This window comes from Pararge aegeria, chromosome 3 (genome assembly GCF_905163445.1).
Source record: "Pararge aegeria chromosome 3, ilParAegt1.1, whole genome shotgun sequence".
In the NCBI taxonomy this organism is placed as follows: domain Eukaryota; kingdom Metazoa; phylum Arthropoda; class Insecta; order Lepidoptera; family Nymphalidae; genus Pararge; species Pararge aegeria.
Window position 1 is genome coordinate 19,429,786 of NC_053182.1, and position 22,800 is coordinate 19,452,585.

General features: G+C 35.8%; 1 protein-coding gene across 7 annotated transcripts in view; it reads left to right on the top strand.

Moving 5' to 3' along the window:
* LOC120637087 (SUN domain-containing ossification factor) overlaps nucleotides 1–22,800 on the top strand; it is a 117,186-nt gene that overhangs the window by 81,883 nt on the left and 12,503 nt on the right. The window lies entirely within an intron of this gene.

The following is a 22,800-nucleotide window of genomic DNA, read 5'->3' on the forward strand; positions in this document are numbered from 1 at the left end:
CTCCGCTTGCGGGGCTTTTGAATGCCCAAGCAACCGGTGGTCAGGGCTCCAGAGTGAGAAATCTCCTCACAATACGCGCCGTTTCAAGGACTACTGCCTTCTGTATCCGACCCTTGATCCAACAACCAAGCGAAAGCTCATCAATCTCATTATTGTATAATCAATTTTAATGTTTTATTTTTTTACGATTAACTCCAATTCCTCTAATTTTAAAAATTGTAGGGATCCATGAAGATCTTGGGGATAAAAAATAAAAATTCCAGATGTTCACACGTTGGTTCATCTCGCAATGATGCATTTGCAAATTTTGGCTAAATGTTCTTTCATTAAATAGTTTACCAACAATATTAGTGCAACATATCGAAGTATGTTTATTTTTAATCTTAAAGTCATATCAAAGTTAATCATTTAGTAGAAATAATTTTAAAGAAGATGTTTTCCTGATATGACCTTAAAATTATGCATATGTATCTAGTCCAGAGAATATTCTACATCTAGTCCAAGATCGGTAATTTCCCGCATATCTGTTTTTTCTAATGGCATTACCGCTATGATTATATTACAATTTACTCAGTACGTACTGACTACTGAGCCAGCATCACAAGTTGCCATTGTGAGATCACGATCGAGCGCAAAAGCTGAAATCGATAAAAAACACTGTCGGCCTTGATGGCCTCTGTTACAAAATATACTATTGCTAGGGAGGCATCTTGTTTCTCTTTTTTTTTTTTACTAAACGCATGCCTATCGCCGTTATTATTTGGCGCTGACTCCTGCTTTATTTAGACTACATAACGTTATTCCAAGTTTTTGTTTTTTAATACAATGTTGCTGTTTCGCTAATAATTTTTTTTACCGATATCTACGGCAATGTTTTAAGAAGTTCCAGGGCATAATGGTACTTATTACTCAAGGTACTGACTTCAGGTTAGTTCTTTTTTCTTTTTCTTTTTCGCTACCCATTAAATATTACAACAGTACAACAATAATACAGTATTGTATCTGACTTTATACATTTTGCATCTCTCGAAATTTACCAAATTAAACAGCCTCGTTAAAAATAATTCCGTAAAAAAAGTCTTGTTCTGTCAGCTATATCAGATGGCTTTTTTTTCTTCTTAGTGTATATTGTTAGTTCTAGGTATTTCTAACATAAACAATAAACAATTTATGGAAATGAACTACCACCTCGTCTTTAGAGATTGTCTATCACCAGATATTGGCGATTGACGGCTTACATTGAAATAGATTAATTTCTTTATCAATGTTTTTTCAAACCAAGCAATGTTTACGCTGTACTGTTATGTAAATTAAGAGATAATTTATTAATCATTATTGGTCTAGAGTGATACCGTAGCCTCAATACATTTTAAATTGTGTGTAATGACTGTTAAAATTACCCGTACAATTACTTTAGGTAGAACCGTTCTTTATATTTCGATAACAGAACGCTGACACAGCATATTTTCTTTAAATTTTAAAATTTTAAAGACTAGGAGGCACCCACTGTGCGTGTGACAGAGTCGCATTTTTAGGTTTCTTTGCAGTCTTTTGTTTTATATAATATGTAATAGATGGCGCTGCTTGATAGGCCTCTTATATGAATAATTGTATGCCTAATGGTGTAATTAAAGTAATTGATATTAATAAACATTTAATTGCCTTCTAAAACAAAGCTTGTGTTTGTGAAAACAAATAAAAATTTTCAATTTTATGATTTGTAATTTGTTAAAATTCCATAACGTCGCTGCTAATTTGTTTATTCTCTTAACAAGAATTAATTGGTTTTAATCATTTCTTTCATACTGACTAATAACATCATTTATAGAAGTGGATAATCACATTAATATGTGAAAGTTTGTGAAGAGGTTTGAATTTTGATTACTCAATCACCTACCTATAAAAGGCTGATTAGAATGAAGGGTAGGTATATCAGAGATAGATCAGTGTTACTTTTTATCCCGGTAAAATGTCTCAGTCCCACAAGAAAATAAAGACGCTTTAAATACCAAACCGGAATATTTTTATCTCATATGAATAAGTAGTAAAAACTTAGCATTGATAATAATTAACTTAGTATACATCACGTGTAGAACATTTACACCACTATAACATTCAATTGCCATTATTTACACTTTACAATATTATGTATTTCTCTCAATTAAATAATGATTGCTAGTAAGCAATCAGAGTTTATATAGTAATATAAACTCTATTATTTCTTTCATATGTTATTATATTATAACCAAATGTTCAATTTATATTTGTGTAAAGATCGTTTCGAAAATATTACTTTTTATTTTATTTGTTTTTTAACCGACTTACAAAAAGGAGGGGTTTTCAATTTGATTGTATTTTATTTTTTTATTTTTTACGATTGTCCTTAAAACTCCTGTCATTTAGAAACCGATTTAAAAAAAATGTTTTGCTTGAAACGTTACACTTCCCATATGGTCCCATTTTCATCAGGTCATGATCTGTTGAAGGGATCTTGAAGATATCGAGGGAACTCTTCAAAAATTGTAGGGACACTTATATCGATTTGAGTATTTTTTTTAAGTAACTTGAGTATCTGTTTTCGAATAGCACAATATTTTCAAGTGAAACTGATTATTGAGACCACGGATGGCCACTGAAACTACACAATAATAAGTATTGCGTGGGTTGCGATTCGGTTATGGTTATTTCAACACTTTGTATTGAAATAAATATTTTATTTCTATTATTGAAACAAACTTTACACTGGAAGGTAATGAAAAGATTATTTATACAATAAGACAAGTTGGAAAAAATGGATTATAAACTGTCTTTCATTTTTTGGCTTAGACATCTAATTATTTGTTCGGGGCTTCTATTTGAGTGCTAAATTTCACAAAGCTCATGCTATCTGTAATCGGATAAGCGACGTCAGCTTGATTATCATTAGGTTTCACAGAAATGTTATCTGTGACCAGTTTTGTAATTATGAACATAACTTTCCTATTACTCTTTAACTGCTACAAGTTGACGACGTAACATTTCTTTCACTTTTAGTTTCAATTTACTTACTCTTCGGTTTATTAGATACCTATTACTAGAAGCGGTGATAGCCTTATGGGTAAGGGGAAAGAGGACCGAGTTCGATCCCCGGTACGCAACTCTTAACTTTTCGGAGCTACATGCGTTTTTGATTTAAGCAATTAAATATCACTTGCTTTATGCTGAAATGCAATTTATCATTATGACTTAAGTTTCAAAAAGTTGATCGCCATTGGAATCTTTTATGACTCATTCAAGTATAACATGTGCAGTATGTTTTATAAACATCGCAATGTTTTCATAAGCTTTAGGCACATTAATCATATAATTAACCGACATCAAAAAAAGTTTCCGTCATTTTCCGTACACTTTTATTATTAAAATTAAGCAAGAATTAAGTCCTAAGTTTTCTTCCTGCCATCAATAGTGGAACTAATAATAAGTGCAGAAGTGATGAATACAACTTTATACCGATTTAAAAAAACAGATCAGAAAGATGTTTTGTTTAGTACAATTATGAGTATAAGTGAGTGCCATACAATATACATATTGTTTGAGCTATTAAGTTCGGGTACACTAGTTCATGCACGTTTCTTTGGTCTTGGGGGTTCTTCCGTGTTATGAGTTTTATTTAATTTATTATGCTATTCCGCATCATATATATACATAGGTACAAAATATCATCCAAACTTTAACTTCTCGTGGACTCTTTTAAAATTAGAAAAATATATCTTAATTTACTGTTAATTTTATTTTTACTAAACCAAACGTGACCATGGTAAAAAGTGTCCTAAAGTTTATGATTGTTAGAAGATACACTTAGTTCTTCTTTTAATATTTTCGATGTAATGTGATATATATCTTCCTGATTGTCGATTTGATGAAATTTAATATTATTATGTACTTGCCTTACCGTTGTAACCTTGATGAGTGGATTGAATTTAAAGTAATCTTCTATTTTTTAATTTCTGCAATACTTTTATGTGAAAATTATTTATAATAAAAATAGTTGAGGTGTCATTGAGTTGTCATTGTCACACAGTTAGCACAGATGTAATATTATGAATATTAAGCTTAATTTGCTAAAGCAGAGTATGGCATGGTGTAATTTATAATTTCTTCAATCCTTATACTCCACACCAAACAGATCTTCGGCAATGACCCCTACGCACGTAATATATCATGGATTTCCGCAAAGTAACGCCTGCTTCTAAATAATACAAATATTATACTTATGAATATTAGAATGAAACTTTGGGTTAGGTACCAATGCATCCGCCGTTTGACTTTTTTTGGTCTTTTCATTACGTCCTATCACACCATTATGTTTTAGCTATAAGATTGCCCTATTGGCACACTCGGTCTTTCGGTCATTGATTCGCTCGCTCGTTTCATTTTATCCTATCTGAGCAGTGAGCACTAATGTGATTGCAAAGGATATTTTTTTTATTCACCACAGGTTAGCTAAATAAGTGAACTTTTGATAACTATAACTTTATATGTGCCAGATATTTTATTGAATCGATTAGCCTTTTTGAAAATGTGCTAATAGTTTTTAATTATTTAATAAATAGTTTAAAAGCAAGAATTAAAATTACGTTTGATTTACAGACAACGCTTGTGACATTCTGTCGGTTGGTATTTTGACATAATTATGGGGGCATTTCGAATATCCACCAATCCGCACTGGGCCAGCGCGGCGTGGTGAACTTCGGCCTTAACACCTTCTCAGAATGGGAGGTGTAGTGGGCCAGTAATAGGTTGATATGATGGTGATGATCAAGGTGGCATTGTCGATGCACAGCAATTTTGCATGAGACTCCGACGATACAAAGATACTTCATGATGTCTTAGTCGTTAATATAGTACCAAAAGTGAGATTTTCTATTCGATCGCGATTTATACGGTGTCGAAAATGCGCCATCTAGTTACAATTCTTGGAAGCCGTCTTGTCACTAGGTGGCGCTGTTTCGTAAACTCTTGGAAATAAGTAAACGTAGGTAGAAAATCTCAATATTGACAATGTGAGACGGTGATAAAAAACAACACCTGGCTAAGTTGGTTGTGGGCTTCTTCTTAGACCATGAAGCGTAGCTTTAGTTTTAAGTTTACGAATATGGTTTTTGTCATCAGCTCACTACCTTGTACTTTTCTAATTAACGCATCAAAAGTGCCATCTATACCTATACTTGAATAAAGATATTTTTGACTTTGACTTTGACTTGCGCTGGGGATCGAACTCAGCCCCCCCGGAAAAGAGGCTAAAGTCCTAACAATTAGGCTATCATCTCGAATGGAATAAGCTGGGTTAAAATATGAATACGATCTGCTCGAAACCGGCGGTTCCATTTTGCGTACCCTAATTTCAATGTACCGTAAAGTGCGCGTGTTGTCATTCGAACAATTTTAACAAGAACATAAATTCCACGGCCGCGTCAATATTTAGGTCGGCGCGAGCGCCTCGAAGGCCTCAGCAAGACCTAGGCTTCTATTTATAGGCGCTTAACTTGACTAGGGAGGTGACACTGATGTTATAAAATCAATTTCTGATATTTTTCCGATATTAATGTTCCTACCCAATTCAAGTGTTTCGGATTACAGTAACAAGCGGTCTTACTTATATCCCACGGGAACCTTTTACCTTAGTCCGGTCTTAGTCACTAGAAGACAACGATCGACTTTTCAAAATTGGCTATAATTAAGCCTACTCGAAATAAATGAACTTGAAGAAGGAAAATATCTTGATAAAAATAAGTACCTTCCTAAAAAGTACAAATAATATGTCTATCTGGTATCTGTGATCCAAGCTATCTCAATGCAAAATTTGGTCAAGATCGCCTTTTCTGCTAAGCCGTCCATAAATAACACAATTTTTTATTCAAATTACCGATAGTACTTCTCCTACACAGGGTCCTGTCCGTTTTGAGGATGCAAGCTATCTTTGATACAGAAGTCAAGATCGTTGCGATGAGTGCGTCGTTGTTAACTTGGTTTACGCTGAGCGCGCAAAACTTATAATCCAGGATACTGAATACTTTGCGGAAGCAAAGTAATTTCTTCAACTTCTCCATATTCAAATATCCCTTTTTAGTTTTACTTATAGAATACAAGTGACGGCTGATTGGCGCAGTTTCTGAGTCCAAGGCCGTGGGTTCGATTCCCACTACTGGAAAACGTTTGTGTGAAGAGCTTTAATGTTTTTCAGTGTCTGTGTGTTTATATGTATATTCTAAGTATTTATGTATATTATTCATAAAAATATTTATCGGTCATCTTAGTACCCATAACACAAGCTACGCTTACTTTGGGGCTAGATGGCGATGTGTGTATTGTCGTAGTATATTTTTATTTATTTTATAACTAGTACGGCACAAACCTAAGCGTACCGTGTTTTTTTTTTAATCGGATTGAGTAGGTAGCAGTCGACTTAGACTATCAATAGTATTGATGCCAATTTTCTTAAAGTGGTACCTACTAGTCACCATTTCAACTTGCGACATCACTAGTACTTTTCAAAAATTCTTATATATAATTCTGACTTTGTTAATTACACTAACAACTTTTTACTTAATTATCGATATTTTGTCACAACCCTAGCGAAGTAAAATCCTTATTTAGTCTGTTTCAGATTTGTATAGCGAAATATATTTGTTAGGCTTGCGTGAAAGAGTGCCATAGCTTTAAAGTGCCTGACTGCTTGTTAGAAACCTAATTTTACGTGCAAGCTTAGCTTGGTAGTTGATTATTGTAATCGTTGGACAAAACAACTTTTTAACAGAAAGCAGTTGTTTTGGCTTCCGTCTTCACCGATGCGTATGAACGGTTACCGTCAAATCAAGAATGAATAGGCAACTTTTAGGTTTTCGGTTTCACCGATAAGTCTCAGAGAGAGTAAAGTACCTCTAAAGCCTACAAAGTATTATTTCGGTTTTCATTTACACGCTGAATATTGAAAAAAAAAAACATAAATATTTAAGATTATAAAAAACAAAGTTCTTGTTTTCACATCTGCCGTGCGTTCAAACACTCTTATTAATTTTATATAAATTCTATTATCTTATGTTTTATTCAGTTACTCATCTGCTTTTGGCCACGCCCACACTTGTTACTCCCGCATGCCCGAAGGTTGTCAGTAAGAAAAAATATTGCTACCGCCTTTTGTTGTCTATTTATTTATTCACTGGCATATGCCCGCGACCTCGCCCGTTTAAAACTTCTGATAAGTTAAGTCCCATACAAATTAGGTCGGCTAGGGTGCAGTCGGTCTAACATGTTTAGCAGTATGGCAGTTACATTAAACCCATACCTCTTATAGGTATCTACGTGACTGCTTTTTGCTCGGTCCCAAAAGAGTCGTAGATCTTGTAATGTTAATACTAACTGATATTGGATAGGACCATGCGTAACTTATCGGAATTCCATGATATATTATGAAAATTAAGCTTAATTTGCTATGATCCGCGAAAATGATTTTGGATAGGACCATGCGTAACTTATCGAAATTCCATGATATATTATGAAAATTAAGCTTAATTTGCTATACTCCGCGAAAATGATTTTGGATAGGACCATGCGTAACTTATCGAAATTCCATGATATATTATGAAAATTAAGCTTAATTTGCTATACTCCGCGAAAATGATTTTGGATAGGACCATGCGTAACAAATTATTATAAATTACACTATACAGATTCTCCTGCGATGTATTAATTAAGCTTAATTTTCATAATCTAAGTGATATTATAAATGCGAAAGTATGTTTGTTTGTCCTTCCTTAACGCCCTAAGCAACCAATTAGCTTGATTTTTGGCAAGGACGGAGAGCAACATAGGCTAATTTTTAGACCAGGAAAACAAACAGTTCCCGCAGGATGCGTAAAAACGGTATAATATATAGAATAAACGAAGCACGAGAGCAACAGCTAGTAACAAACATAAATAAACTACTTTAAATTAAAAGATTTTATGTGAATTATAAAATATAGAAATGAATTAACATTTCGTAAATTTAATGATAACATCAAAAAAAAATCCAAATAAGTTGGTTGAAAAAATGCACGGTTAAAAAATACGATAACAATTTAATAAGTGTATATCTTTATATAAATATTTGGATGGTGTAAATCGTTGTAAACGTTGATTAGGTTTAAGACGATTTATATCTATACTAATACTATAAAGAGGTAAAGTTTATTAGTTTTTGAAACTGTCAGGCCCTCCGGGGTAATCTCCGCATGTAGTGAACCGATTTTAGAAAATTCTTAAGGGACGTATCTGTGTGAACGGTAAACGTAACTCCAAAACTAAGCAAGTATGTTCGAATTGTCCGAATTGTTTCATTGAAATTCCAAAAAACAGTCTGCGACACCACACGACTATTTTTTAAAGTTGACTCATACGCGAACGAAATCGCGACGGTCCGCTAGTTTGCAATAAAGTGAAAAGGAAAAAATAATACATTGTGCAAATTTAGATTCGAACCTAGCATACAATAGGCCACAAATACACAATAGTGGAAATTAAGCGCGTACATCATATAGGTCAACATAACTTCACAAAACGAACCAGTTCAGAAACCGTCGGCGCCTCGAAACTGGGACGTTCTTTGAAACGCCAAACTAATTGCGAGGAATTTCGCTGAAATTCGAGTTCAGATCAAATTATAATATTATGTTTCTTTTTACGAGTTTACGATTTTGTTTGTCATGCAAACTGATACAATCTGGTGCTGAAAAAACTGAATGGGCTTCCAATTTTGGCTTGACAACGATATTTGGCCCCCATTTTCTCGTCAGAAAAGCAAGCTATACATCCCACTGACAGACAGAGCCAGACAGACAGCGGAGGCTCAGTAATAACCCTTACAGTGCGGAAACCTAAAACGCAATTGGATAACTTATGTCTAGGGTTGTCTAGATCATTTATTACCTATCCATTTGTTCTAAGTCTATTGAAAAAAAAGGCCAATTTATAAATTTAATAAGCTTATTCCATTGAAGAATAACTTAAAGTTATGATTTTATCTAAGATGCTCTAGCGGGTTAATCTGTTTGCTTAATTTCTTCCCACGATCGTACTGGATCGTAGTGGATCACTTTACGGCACGTGTTTACCCGGCCGAAGTTTCCCAGTCGTCAAAATTAATAAAGGCTATATATTTGAAAAGTTATTTAAAATTATGCAATAAAAATTACGCCCTATTATTATTTATTGATGCCAATTATTTCTAGACAGTACAATGGAAGCCTAAAGTCGGATCTGACGAGACCTCTGACACTTTACACTCTTCCTCTCCTTACGATATCAGATTAACTCGAGTCTATTGAAATTTCAATCGACATTTACGCTATTTTAGGCAGGCAAATATGATTGCTATCGAATCCATTATCGAAATAGAAACAAGGGAGAAAACTTTCGCTGCGGGAGTGGAATGTTATTTGAATCAGACAAGATTCAGCGAAACCTTCGAACAGTGCAAAATGTCTATCTTAATAAGTATTTGCGTAACAGTAACCGATGAGGTAAAACCAGGAGTTCAACGTTAATTTATAACAATCTTATTATTTATTTTTTATTCCACTACAACACTTTGAGAACCTTATGTGGAACTCTCAGGCATGAAGATTTCCTCACCATGTTTTCCTTCACCGTAGAAGCAAGTAGCATAACTTAAAAAGCACATAACTTAAAAAAGTGCGTGCGTGGATTCGAACACGGCCCCCCAAAAGTGAAAGCGAGCTCTTACCCACTGCGCTATCACAGCTTCGGACTCAAAGGTATGTGGAGTCTAGCGTGGTGGGCTACTGCCTTAACCCTTTCTCATTGTGGTAAGAGACCCGTGCCGTGTGGTGTGTCGGTAATGGGTCGATATGATGACTACACTGGTGATAACTGATGATGCAGTCTATGATGGTGGGGGGTACTTTGTTTGATTTGGGGTTACTTTGTTTAGCACCCTGAGCAATTGTCTATGCGGCATAGTACCAGAACGCATAATCACTTGACGTGACTTGACACATCCTCCCACTAGACCAGAACAGAGAAAATACGGAAATAATAAATTCCCAAATGGCCAACAAGTCCCAAATCTAGCCCGTGACCTCCACTCATAGGACCACAGCGCACACAAACGGCTTGGGAGGTCTTCAGTTCAATGTAGGCAGTCTGCAATCTAATGGCCCGTTAAATAGGAATTAAAGTATTTCACTGAACCGTGATTGGCTTTTTTAACGAGTCATTAAATTCAAAGTAAAACACAGGTAGCTACCGGATTACACAGAATAAAACAAGCTACTAAAGAGGGTATAAGAGTCCCATGTTTTTCATCAAGTAAGGTATATTCTAATTTAGAAGGAAGGTTACTTTTAGTGTGCGCTAAGTAAGATTTTCTCGAAAATTTATGTCTAAAGGAGCGAAATGGGAGGTGGAATATTGGCTCTTTTGAAATAGTTCTAAATAAAATACCTCTTGAAAGCATCGTTATTTCGAAACAACTCTCGGGACTAATGAAAGATTGTATCGAGAAAATTTACAAATTACAAATGGTACGAGGACCAAGAAGCGTCTTGTCAACTAAATCAATAAAATGCCTTAGCCTCATCATCTACGATGCAGCGCATTGTAGTCCGAGCCGTTTTTTTTTTCTACAGAGAAAATGTCTGACGCACACCACACCGTTGGGAGAAAACAAACAGTTATGTGGGACCCACTAAAAACTTTGATTTTCCTTGTGATTAGCGTTCATTTTCCAATTTCTTAAATCAACTAATTTGCATCTTAATTCAATTCATCCATCAAGTGAAGTTTTGGCAGACTTATACTGTAAAGTGGTGAAAAGTTTATCGATGTTGTACTAATCATCGCACGTGTCCATAGCCCAGACTTCTTATTCAGTGATTTTGATACACTGAACAACGTTTGGAACATCAAAGATGTTTATAGTGGCTTAAGTTGTATCAAATACGAGATTAACCTTGGCCGCAACGTAAACGTAACAAAGGCTTCTTCATCTTTCTTGCGATGGCCCACCACTCTCCGCCATATAGTGTAATATTGTTTAATATTGTTTATTGTTTATTAATTGCTTCATGTATATACATAAGAGACATGACGCCTCGCCGGGGCATTGCAGTCAAAAATTTGTCGAAATTATTTTTATTACTGTACTGACTTTAAATTATTATATCCAAATTAAATTTTTATTATTGCAGTTGATTTAAATATTAAAATATGTCAACTTTGAACTAAAAAAAAAACAAAATATTAGTGTAGTCACTTCCTAGTGGTGTAAAAGTATTAAATTGATATTATATCAGGTGATCATAATGGAAAGGCATCAGATTAATCGCAGACGTCGGAGTCAAAGAGCCCGCCACCCGCGGGCGTCGGTTGCGACACCAGACGTGAGACCAGTGCGAGACAATGGACAGTAAATATTAGATTATGCGGCTGTCTCCGCAGACCCGGCTTCATTAAATCTCGCCCACGGCTGCCCCCTATCGGCGGTACTCGTTGCAGTAGGCGGCGCGGTTTCTAATTTGGTGCGGGGTGACACTTGCGAATTTATCCTATTCTTTAACAGGTTAATTGTGCTTCATGATAATACAATGCATATTTATGGACGACATACCTAACCTTTGACAAGATCAGATTTAAAACTCCTGGGAACTGTAGGTTCAAAGGCCGAAAGTGACCGATGTGATTACAAGACGAAGATTACGTCAAACGCTCATGTTTTACTCCATCCAGTACTCGTTGAGAACGAGTCGCTACATATAGATATTAAGATATATTTGCCTATCTAGGTCCATTTTAGAGCAAAAAGTCAATCACAGAATTCAACAAAGATGTTCGAGTTGCTCGGGAAGTTACGTGAAAATTGAGAGGTGATAAGAAGTATTTACGTAAATATAATCTATGCTTTGAGAATTTTTGCGTGATAGAATTAGAAAAAATAGATCCGGATAGCCAGTGTCAACAACACACCTCAACGTGTGAGGCATATAATATTATTTATCTCTTTCCGATATTGGCTACGAGAACTGCATGCATGCATTGTTAAAAGGGCTTCGTTCATATGCCCTAATAGTTGTGACTTATGGACACTAAAAAGATCGAGCCTCACTGCGCGCAAGTGCGCGCACAAGTTAAGTTAATTTAGCATAATTAAATATTATGTTGAAGTGTGGCCCTATTTTAAGATGGTCGCGTTTAAAATCCAGTTCAAGTCCAGTGTTGCACAAAGTGTCTCCATTCAGTTCTTCTCATAGCTACGATTTCTTAGTATGAGACTATTTATTCGTATTTTTAAAACATTTTTAAATCTGATGAACTGATCGTCCTGTAAGGCGGAGAAACATAGTTCGATGCACGATGTAATTTATAGTTGACGGAGTAACGGCTCCGCTCTGGAAAACGAACCCCACTGTGTGAACAGGCGCCATTACGTCATAAGTAGATAGATACAAAGGAATGTGGAATTCCCTGCGAAAGACCTACGGTACAGCAGTGGACGGCTATCGCTTAAAATTATTGTGATAATGACTGCAAAGCCAATGGCTCCAAGTTTATTCAGTGCTTGTTTTTTTATGAACGAAATACCGACAAAGTTTCGAATAAAGAGTTCGTTGAATAAAACGTAAGATTCCCCATCAGTATGCATTGAGTTTTATAAAGTGTACTTTAAAGCTGATACGGAATTTCATTGTTAGCGATTCAACGTCTGTCCAAGCATTCCGGTAAAGTATTTTAAATCATATAATTTAATATGATATAACTGTTATACAATTTCCATTGCATTGTATATTCTTTGAGTATTGCCAATAGGTGGGTTATTACGCGTACTTTGTGATAATATATGAGTTTAGAAAGTATCTTAATACTTATTCAGATTACGGATTTTCTCAATACACGGAACTTTACTAATGATCTCAATGTTGTTATTACGTTTATATTTTTTGCTCTTCGTACGGCTACGTTTTATACAAATTTCTAGCTGTGCTTTTAATTTTTAAAAGTAATTTTTGGGTTGAATCATTTCTAGAAAGAGATTCTTAGAAAGTATTACCAAAGTCAGCCGGCAATTTGGTGTACATTAGTATAATGGTTCTGACAATGTAAGAAATAGAACTGCTACTCTCTTAACTTTTATATTGGACAGATGAAAATGTAGATAATTACGTGGAATGCACGATGGGTTGCGATTGTGTGTCTGCTAGTCTATTTTTTCATACTTGTCTTATAATTTAAACCTCTGAGATGTATACAATATTTTTGTTATATTTTAGTAAAAATATGCCAGTTTCCTACCTTCCTATATTTTTTCTTTTTGGCTACAATCTCACCTAAGACTTAAAATGGTAGCAAGAAAAGGTTGTAGGGGTAGCAGTTAAGATAACTCTAGTCTGTTTCCACGCGGCATCGTACCGGAACGCCAAGTCGCTTATAGGTTGATAATTACCCACGGTGCAAGCTTCCCACGATACCAGACTTACCGATACATAAAATAAATATCAGTCGAGTCCAGAACCTAGTGATCCGTACTTCAAACATTCAATGACAAACGAGGCAGTTTGTTGCGTTGTTCTGTGCTTGGAGTATAACTTTGTATGAATAATCATTCTATGCGTTATGAGTCTATGCCTACACCCACATGTCTGCTTTACAAGTTGCTCTATCGGGGAAAGCTGTTTTGACTTTTGCAATCTGGTTCTACAGTTATAAACAAGGTTTATTTTGGTGTAAACAAGGACATACGCTGGGCCCTTTGCTGCTGAATTTGTATAAAAGTGACTCACAGATTGCGTCGGATGTGAATGCGGTTCGCACATGTATTATGTATTGTAGTTTTATTCTGTATTTCAGTGTTTTTAATCGTTAAGCTGATATTTATGAGTTGGAAGCAAACTTAAACCACACGGCCGGCGCTAAATACTTAGCTGCCAAGATTTATTTTTATTACAAATGTGTGCCTTAACTATGCGCAGAATTCATTTAACTACGTCAAAATTGGCACCTCTAGATACTGACCAGTTTGACCTTAAAAATTTCAGTCAAGAGCGTCGTTTGAATGTCATAGCCAGAGCCATGAGGTTTGAGTGTTTGTGACATACATCTGTCAATCTGCTTGACGAACGAGAGTTTTTAAAATGTAAAATTATAAAACCTTTGAGGTCTTTCATTTAATACCCATATTGAGGGAAAAGGGCGATATCTTGGACCGATTTTAAACAAAAATAGCTAGATCACTCCCGACTAATTCGAATTTCACGAGACAAAAAAACGTAATCAAAATCGATAAATCTGTTCGGGCGTTATGATGTCACAGAGACACACACGCACATGCACAGAGACACGTCAAACATATACGCTCTGTTAAATTATATATTACCGATGTGCGTATGATAAATTCATATCTTTTTAAGCATTATGTAATTTTTTTTAAATCTATTTATTTCAAAATGTATCCACAATATTTTTCGTACGTTTTCTTAATACCCATAACACAAGCTACGCTTACTAGATAGCGATGTGTTTATTTCTAGCAACATCTGATTGTGTATTTGTTTTTTTTCCGTTTTTTGGTAAGCGGAAAAAACGACTTAGACCATCGACTATATAGAATGGAGCAGCACATTCTAGGGCATGGAAAGAATACGTCCTGCAAAGTCCATCAACCTAAGGCGTAGGTGTTAAGCCTCATATACCTTTCGAAACTCAGCAATGCTGATGGAAGGTAGAAATAAGAATACTGGTAGAACTCCCCCGGACGAGCTCCCCTCCCCTTCCCCCTGTGGCAAAAAAATTGTTTGTCTCTAAAGTCGGCTTACTGACGATAGTTGAACGTGACAACGTCGTAAGAAAATACTGATGGAATGGTTGCATTTTTCAAAAGAAAATTTTAATTTTATTTGTTTGATAGATATTATCGTTGCTATAAACAATTGACACCACATTCACTTTTCACTGCACTTCATCCTTGCCGAAAACATGTAAATGTATTATCGTATAGAAGCTGTCCACGCGGACGCATCGCTCACTCAAGTAGGAGAGAGACAGATGTCAAACTCATTACCTCTTTGTGGCTCGTTCCGCGCTCTCGCTTGCACTTCAAGCCTTGAATGGAACGCCTCAGAGCGAGGTAACGCCGCATACGTCATGTTTTTTCGTGCGTGCAGCCGGCTCCATCGAATTATAAGACGTTGTCACGTCAAAAGCTCAAATACTTTTTTTTTTCTTTATTTGGTTTACCAACAGCTTTACATTTCAAAAAAACAATTTAAACTAGCTTATACTGTATGAAGACAAAATGTAAATCTACTTACAGGTAAACACCGCATGCAATAAATAGCGTTAAACTAGCTTACAACTACACAAACAAGATGATAGTGTAGGAAGGAAAAAAAAAAGATTAAATTATTATACTTTGCTTAAGCTAATTCCATTGATCTCCGGAATTCGGCCAGAGAACCACAATGTATATCTACAATATTAAACTTGTTATAAAGTTGACATAACCTAGGGACTGGCGAGTTGGCACCCATAACTGTTGAACGGCGAGGGAAGGTTAAGAAGGTTTTAATAGGGTACCTCGGATATCTCATGGGAACTTTGTAACTAAAGCTCTGTAATAGAGAAGAACAATTAATTTTATTATTAAGAATCTTGAATAAAAAAACGAGATCTAGTTTACTTCTACGTATAGCCAATGATTCCATTTTAAAAAACCTTAGACGATCTTTGTAACTTTTCAGTCTTCGGGCCTTGCCAGTCCCAAAAGTAAGATGCCAAAAAGAAGAAAAGAAAGCGCTTTTGAACCCGCTCAATCCTAAGCATATGCGTCGAATAATGTGGTCGCCAAACGGTACTGCAATACTCCAAGATACTAAGTACTAGTGATTTATACAACAATATTTTTGTATTGGTTAAAGTAAATTCCTTACCATTACGTATCACAAACCCTAACATTCTTGATGCCTTATTTATCACATTGTCAATGTGGGGTACGAAAGTTAATTTTCGATCAAAAATAACTCCTAAATCCCTAACCGTATTTACTTCACCGAGGGAATTGTTACCAATATTATATACTTCTAAAGAGACTACTAAAATTATAAATGCGATGAGTTGTCTGTTTGTCCTTCCTTCACACACTTGCGAAGCAATCAAATTGTGTTTTGAATAGAGTTGCTTAAAATGACGGAGACTACATAGACTGTTTTTTATCACAGGGAAACAAACGGTTCCCACGGGATTCGTGAAAAGCCGTAATAACCGCGGAGGAGGAAAGCATCAGTTACTAACATAATATACTAGCGGATCTGTATTGCCCGGCAGCGCTCCCAACCTGGCTCAAGCGCTTAAACCATCTAGAAACATTGAAATATACACACCAAATTTTATCAAAAACAGTCCAGCTCTTTAGGAGGGGTAAGCAGACGAACACACGTACAAAGAATGATGTACAGTATCTTCGTATTAATATTTTTTCTCACCGTTTAAACCTTTCCTAGATCATCCACGAATATATCAAAGACCTATATTTGCCAAATCGGTCTCGAGTTTTAGTGGGACCAAGAAACAGCAATGCATTTATATTTCGCTTTATAAGTGCCTGTGATAGGCCTACATGAATAAAGAATATTTTTATTTTTATTTGAATTAAATATATATAAATTTAAGCGGTTATTTCGTTATGTTTAGTTAGGTTTAGTTATGTTCAATTTCGACTTCAATTTCGAGGGGGCCAGTTCGAATCCCAGCATGTACCTCTAACTTATGTACTACAACTACTCTAAAAGTTATGTACGCTTTTAGCAATTAAAATATCACTTGCTTCAACGGTGAGGTAAAACATCGTTCCTCACGATGTTTTGCTTGAGAGTCCTCCGTAATATTCTCAAAGGTGGGTGGTGTCCATCAACCCAACCACCAACTTTTGTCTCAGTTATTTATGTCGTAATGTGTTTCGCGTAAAAAAAAATTCACGAGCATGAACGAGTAGTCGCACAGTTTCTCGCACATCAGTTAGCCGGTAGTTACATTTTAATTACCTCGCAAGGTCGAAGCCCGCTCACGTGAGTGCACTTTGTTTGTACGCGTATCCCAAAAATAGCTTCAGACCGTTAGTTCTTGTTTTTGTTTTGAGCGTTCCTTTCACTGCGCTTACGCCGGCTACGTTAGCTCACACATGTGCAAGTGTGTTATTAGTGAGATACAAGTTGGTTTTTGTGCGTATCGAACTGGTTTTGCGATTTGCGACTATTTACTTTTTCTTCTTGCTGTCTGACTATCGCGGATTATAGTTAACTTAGCTTATGGTCCGTTGCATATCAGGGACTTCCGCAAAGCTTAATAATCATAATCATTTATTTGCAAAAAACGTGTGAAATTATAGATGTTACAAAAATTATACAAAACAATGTTTTAGCTAATTCAAAGGCGTGCAAATTGTAACTTTAAAAAACTAATTAATGCAAAACATTCAGTTTTGGATTACGTTAATAATATCAATTAATTAAATTACAGTGTCGATTTTATGTCCGATGCTATATCATTATAATTAATTTCATTTAGGCCTTAGGTATCAGCAAAGTACTCATCTACGGAATAATAACATTTTTCAATAAGATATTGTTTTAGTTTATGTTTAAGCTTATATGTACTAAGATTTTTATCCGTCAGCTCTTCCGTTAATTTATTGTTAATCTAAGTTAATAATATAAAAAATATTTTTTTCCACACTGCACAGGTGAGTTTTTTGGAACACAAAAAATATTTCGCCTACTTGCGCTCTTCTCTGAAAGTAAAAAGATCCTATAATTTTGTTTTCGCTTGAATATCTAACATATTTTTCTTATTCTTTCACCCCTCCTACAAGTTCTTGGCTGCAATTTCACCTGACATCTGAGATGGTAGCGGGGTGGTGTATGTTTTACATATAAATTCAACGTGTAACGGAATTATGAAATACTTTTGAAGGATACATAAGTAAATTTCATGAGGAAAAGAAAAATATTTATTTTTCCATTCTCATATTCAAAACATTCTAAGTGTTAACTTATGACAACCCCACTGAAAATAAAAGCCCGACACGTGCATAGTACCTGCGCTACGCGACGCGTATCTAATAAAGTGACAGGAGGCACTTGATTCTACGTTTGCATGTGATGTTAGGGCTGTATCGAATTTATTTTAGTAAAAACTGTCGCAAAGATAAAGGTGTATGGGCTTAAGATAACTGCCATACTTCCTAAAAGTTACTCCGTTACCATCTTATACTGCAGAATCATTTAGCAGCAGGTGAGATTGCAGTCCAGGGCTAACAATTGATGATGCTCTTGTTTTAGAATTCCATGTTTGCTCCTTATATTAGGCATGTCAAGGTATGTAGGTACGACGAAACGCTATTGGAGGATGTTTTGTTTTGATCGTCGCATTTTTTTTCATTAATATCTCACGTATGAAATTGTCTAATACAATATCTTCTAGCTATATATAGATGATTGATTGACTGGAGTAGTGTTATCTATTTTCTACTCTTCCATTTCGATGAGGATATTGAATCTGCCAGCTTCTTAAGATTTAGGATTAGACTGGTCATTAACTTAGGGCGTTACTCTTGAAATTATTACTCTTAGTTTTAGACTGTAATGAGCTTTATCCGTATTAGGTAGTCTGACATTTACAGCTTGATCTATCTACTATCCCATTCCATTTAAAGTGAATGTCAACAGACTCGTGATACACACGTATAATCGGACCCGTGTCACGACTGCACTTCCTTCCACGCCCGTATCGCCGCATGTAACCGATGATTCCGTAAGATGAGCTGTTATCACATTTAATATAACATCTGTTGAATTATTAATATTAAGTTATTATAGTAGGCTTCGGGCTCTCCCTTTCGGGGGACCGAGTTTGACGAACGGCACGCACCTCTTAACATTTCTGAGTTACCTATGTGCGTTTTTAGCCCCCGACGCATAAACGACGTGTTTTTGTTTGGGTGTGTGTGTGCGTGTGTATGTGTTTCTGCAGCATCGTATTTCCCGATCGGATGAACCGATTTTGATTTCGATTTTTTTTATTTGAAAGGTGAATTAGTCAGGAGTGTTATTTGCTATTTTTGATGTAAATTGCTCCAACACTGCCGTCGCGTCGCCACAAAATGGTCGATTACATATTTTTCCACAATTACCACTCGGTATATGGGTATCAAATGAAAGGGCTTGACTAGTAGATTACTATACACCATGAGCATTTCAAAACCAAGATACCTACCACCACAAAACGTTATGACAAATAAATGTACTTCCCCTGTACTTTTTTTTCATAACTCTCTTAATATAGGTACCAAATAAAAGGGTTTAACAGTAGAATACTATGCACTACGATAAACTTTAAATCGTAGATGACCCACAGATACCACAGAATGGTGAATTAATTTTTTTTTTTAAACTCTCTCAGTATTGATATTCAATGAAAAAAGACTTGAGTAGTAAAACAATGTAAACAACGTTTAAAGTCGGGGTTTTTCAATTTTTAATTGACGTATTATTAATTTAACCCATGAAAGTCAAAGTCGAAGTCGAATATTTCATTATTCAAATAGGCACATCGATGGCACTTTTGATGCGTACATTACATGTAAAATATTGGCCATATCTCTCTTGGGGCAGTCCTTTAAGTGTAGCCGCGGTCTACCTACTGCAAGTACCTAGTAGTAATTAAAACAGTTCACTTGTTTAAAGTGTCCGAACTGCGCTAACAGGTTTACAACAATGATGGTGATAAATCGCATTTGGATAGAATGCCGAAACTAATTGGCATTATTTCGCTATTCGATCCCGACTCCAGCGATAAAGTCGCTCAAACAAACCAATACCGACCGGTTCACAAAACAGATAGGTATCTCGCTCTGCGGTCGGAATGTTGCAGTATTCAGTATTAGCAGCGTTTAGGGATAGTGTTCCAAACCGCAGCCTATCTGTTGCGCAATCGAATACGAATCAATGCTCTATTGTAAAGCGGAATTGAGGAAACTCTGTGTCTATTTATTTTGATGGTGATTGTACTGGCATGCGTTTTACTTCTTAAGATCTTCATAGCCAGTTTCATACATTGATTAGATCATCCTTTGAAGATAACATTACGCCGTCGCCGCCGGTCCCGGTTATATACCAGCTGTTCCCTGAGGTTTCGTCCGCATTATCTAACAGTTATTTATGCAACTGTTGCATAACGAGGGGTATTATATACGAATGTGGGTTTAATAGTATCTTATGAGTATTATAAGACCTAATTATCAACATTACGAATGCCGAAGATGCCATGCCATCTAATGAAGGATTAAAGCTGAACCTGCATCCAAAGAAGTCACGCCACCAAGTAATCCGTAGGCAACAAAACCACCGATTATATCGCCGACAGCAAAGCCATCAGGCCGAGTCGATGGGGTCGGCGGCTTTGGCATGTACCTTCTCATTTAGCTAACTTACTGTACTCACGCTAGGCTCGCTCGCTCGAATTTTTTGTAAACTCCAATCGAATTGTGCTCTTCTTCAAAAATGCGCGCCTGTAGGTATAAAGTGTATCATAGGACGTTACGGGTATATTGGCTTGGCAATTATAAGAATCGCCGTCGCGTTAAATTACATGCCTTGTTACATAAATGGTGGCACACGAACCGCTTATTTCCATTTCCACAAATAATTAATATCGATCTTCGAACAAAAAGGTTTTTAAATGTTAACCAAAAGTACCTATTCCTGCCCTACCTTCTCTGTCTCTTTGTCTAAAATTGTCTCATTGTGATATGGACCTTTGAAAAAGTAGATCGAAACTGCAAAATTTCCTACCAGACGTCGCGTCGCGTCGCTATAATACCGATAAAAAGTTATTTTGTTCACAATTTTAATTCATTCTTATTTATTTCTTTGCAATAAAGAGTTAATCCATATTTCAGAAACAACGTAAATAAAAAATAATTCACGTTTGTAACTTAAATCATTTTTAATTTGTAACAGAAATATTAAAGAAGCTTTTTTTTTATTCCACTACAACTGACTGACTGTAAACTCACTTAACTAACCTGTTAGGGAAGAATATGGTAATCGTACTCCTAATCGGTTTCTACTTAGCTTAGCGGCACTTCTTTCTTCTTCAGGTTTTTGTAGACAGGGTGGTAACTAGCCACGGCCAAATCCTCCCTCCGGACCAAATTATAAATTTCAAAATTGCCCCTGCCGGAATTGACCTCGGGACCTGCGGGACCTCTAGGCAAATGTTAAAAAGACCTTAAATAAGGCTGGAAACTAAGCATCTATTGCTATTTGATTTCAAAGGAGGGTGTACAGAGATCAGGGCATTAAACTCTTTATTTACTGCAGAGAATTGAACTTTTCTATCTTCATTAGCATTATTAGATAACGTATCTAAGTGCAAGCTTTCCTTCGTTATCGCGGTATTTTATTTCATCGTCACTTCCAGGCAATATATAAAATGTCTACCTATAACCTCGTATAATAGTGGATAAAACAAAACAATTAGTTACTGTTTGAAAAATAGTTTGACGTTTAGACAGTTTCCGTTCAGGAAATCAGCGTGGAAAGAAACATTTGCCTTTTTTGATTAAATATAGGCGCCTAGTCCTTGTGTCGATAACCTTTATATTTTAGTTTATATTCGCGGATCCGACAGACGTCGTATCGATAATGGTTCGCCACCTACCGGGTCCAATTGTATTTTCAAACCATCTGGGAACTAAACATCTGTATTAGTTAAACACGCAAAATTTCATCCAAATCAGATTAGGAGGAATTATCTGACAAATTATACACGTACAGAAGAATAATTTATATTATAAGATATTAGTTTAAATTACTTAAGACTGATACTAAAGCGGCGTTAGCGCATTGGGTGATAGCTCTACTTCACTTTCCGGGGGCCAAGTTCGAATCCCAGCACGCACTTCTAACTTTTAGTTAAGTTACTAGCGTACCCAGTCCGCTCCGCCGGGCTGGATTTTGCTTTATTTTATTTAAACAATAAAATTACATCATTAAATTGTTGATATAAGTCTCATAATATATTAAATCATTTATTTATCTCCGTATTCATTCTCTTCTCGAGCGGTTGAAGATTTATCTACACCCATGTACACCCAACAATAGAATGTTATCATAGTAAATAAAAGCTGTATTTGACAGTTTGACAGTTCAAAAATAGGAGTGCTCAAATCGTCACCAAACCTTACAGGATTACTCGCCAGGTCAATCCGCAGATTCCCTGAAAGTTTCATTGAAATCGGTACAGCCGTTTCGGAGCCTATACGGAACATACCCACACTACAGGCTAGAGTTTTAGTAGTGTTTGTCATATTAGTTGTAGCCCCTATAACAAGATCCCGTACGACATTACACTATGAAAGTATTTCATATGTGTTTCTATATAAATCACCGATAGTAATAGAAATAGTCAGTTACTTAGTTATTCGCGTGAGACTAAATCCCGAATGTCGATTAGATACATTTAATTGCATACTTGCAGTCCACTGCACTAACAATCATCCAGGATAAAGCGGTTAAACAAACATTTAGTATCTGAAAGACGCGTATTTAAAAAACTAATTGAACATCGATAATTAATTAAATATCTCGCTTCATAAATACTATGTTTGCATATGAATCAATCAGTCATTTATTTGTAAGCGTAACTCCATAAAATCTTAACGTTGTAATAAAATGACGTATTTTATCGACGCAATGATTTCCCGGCATTTCG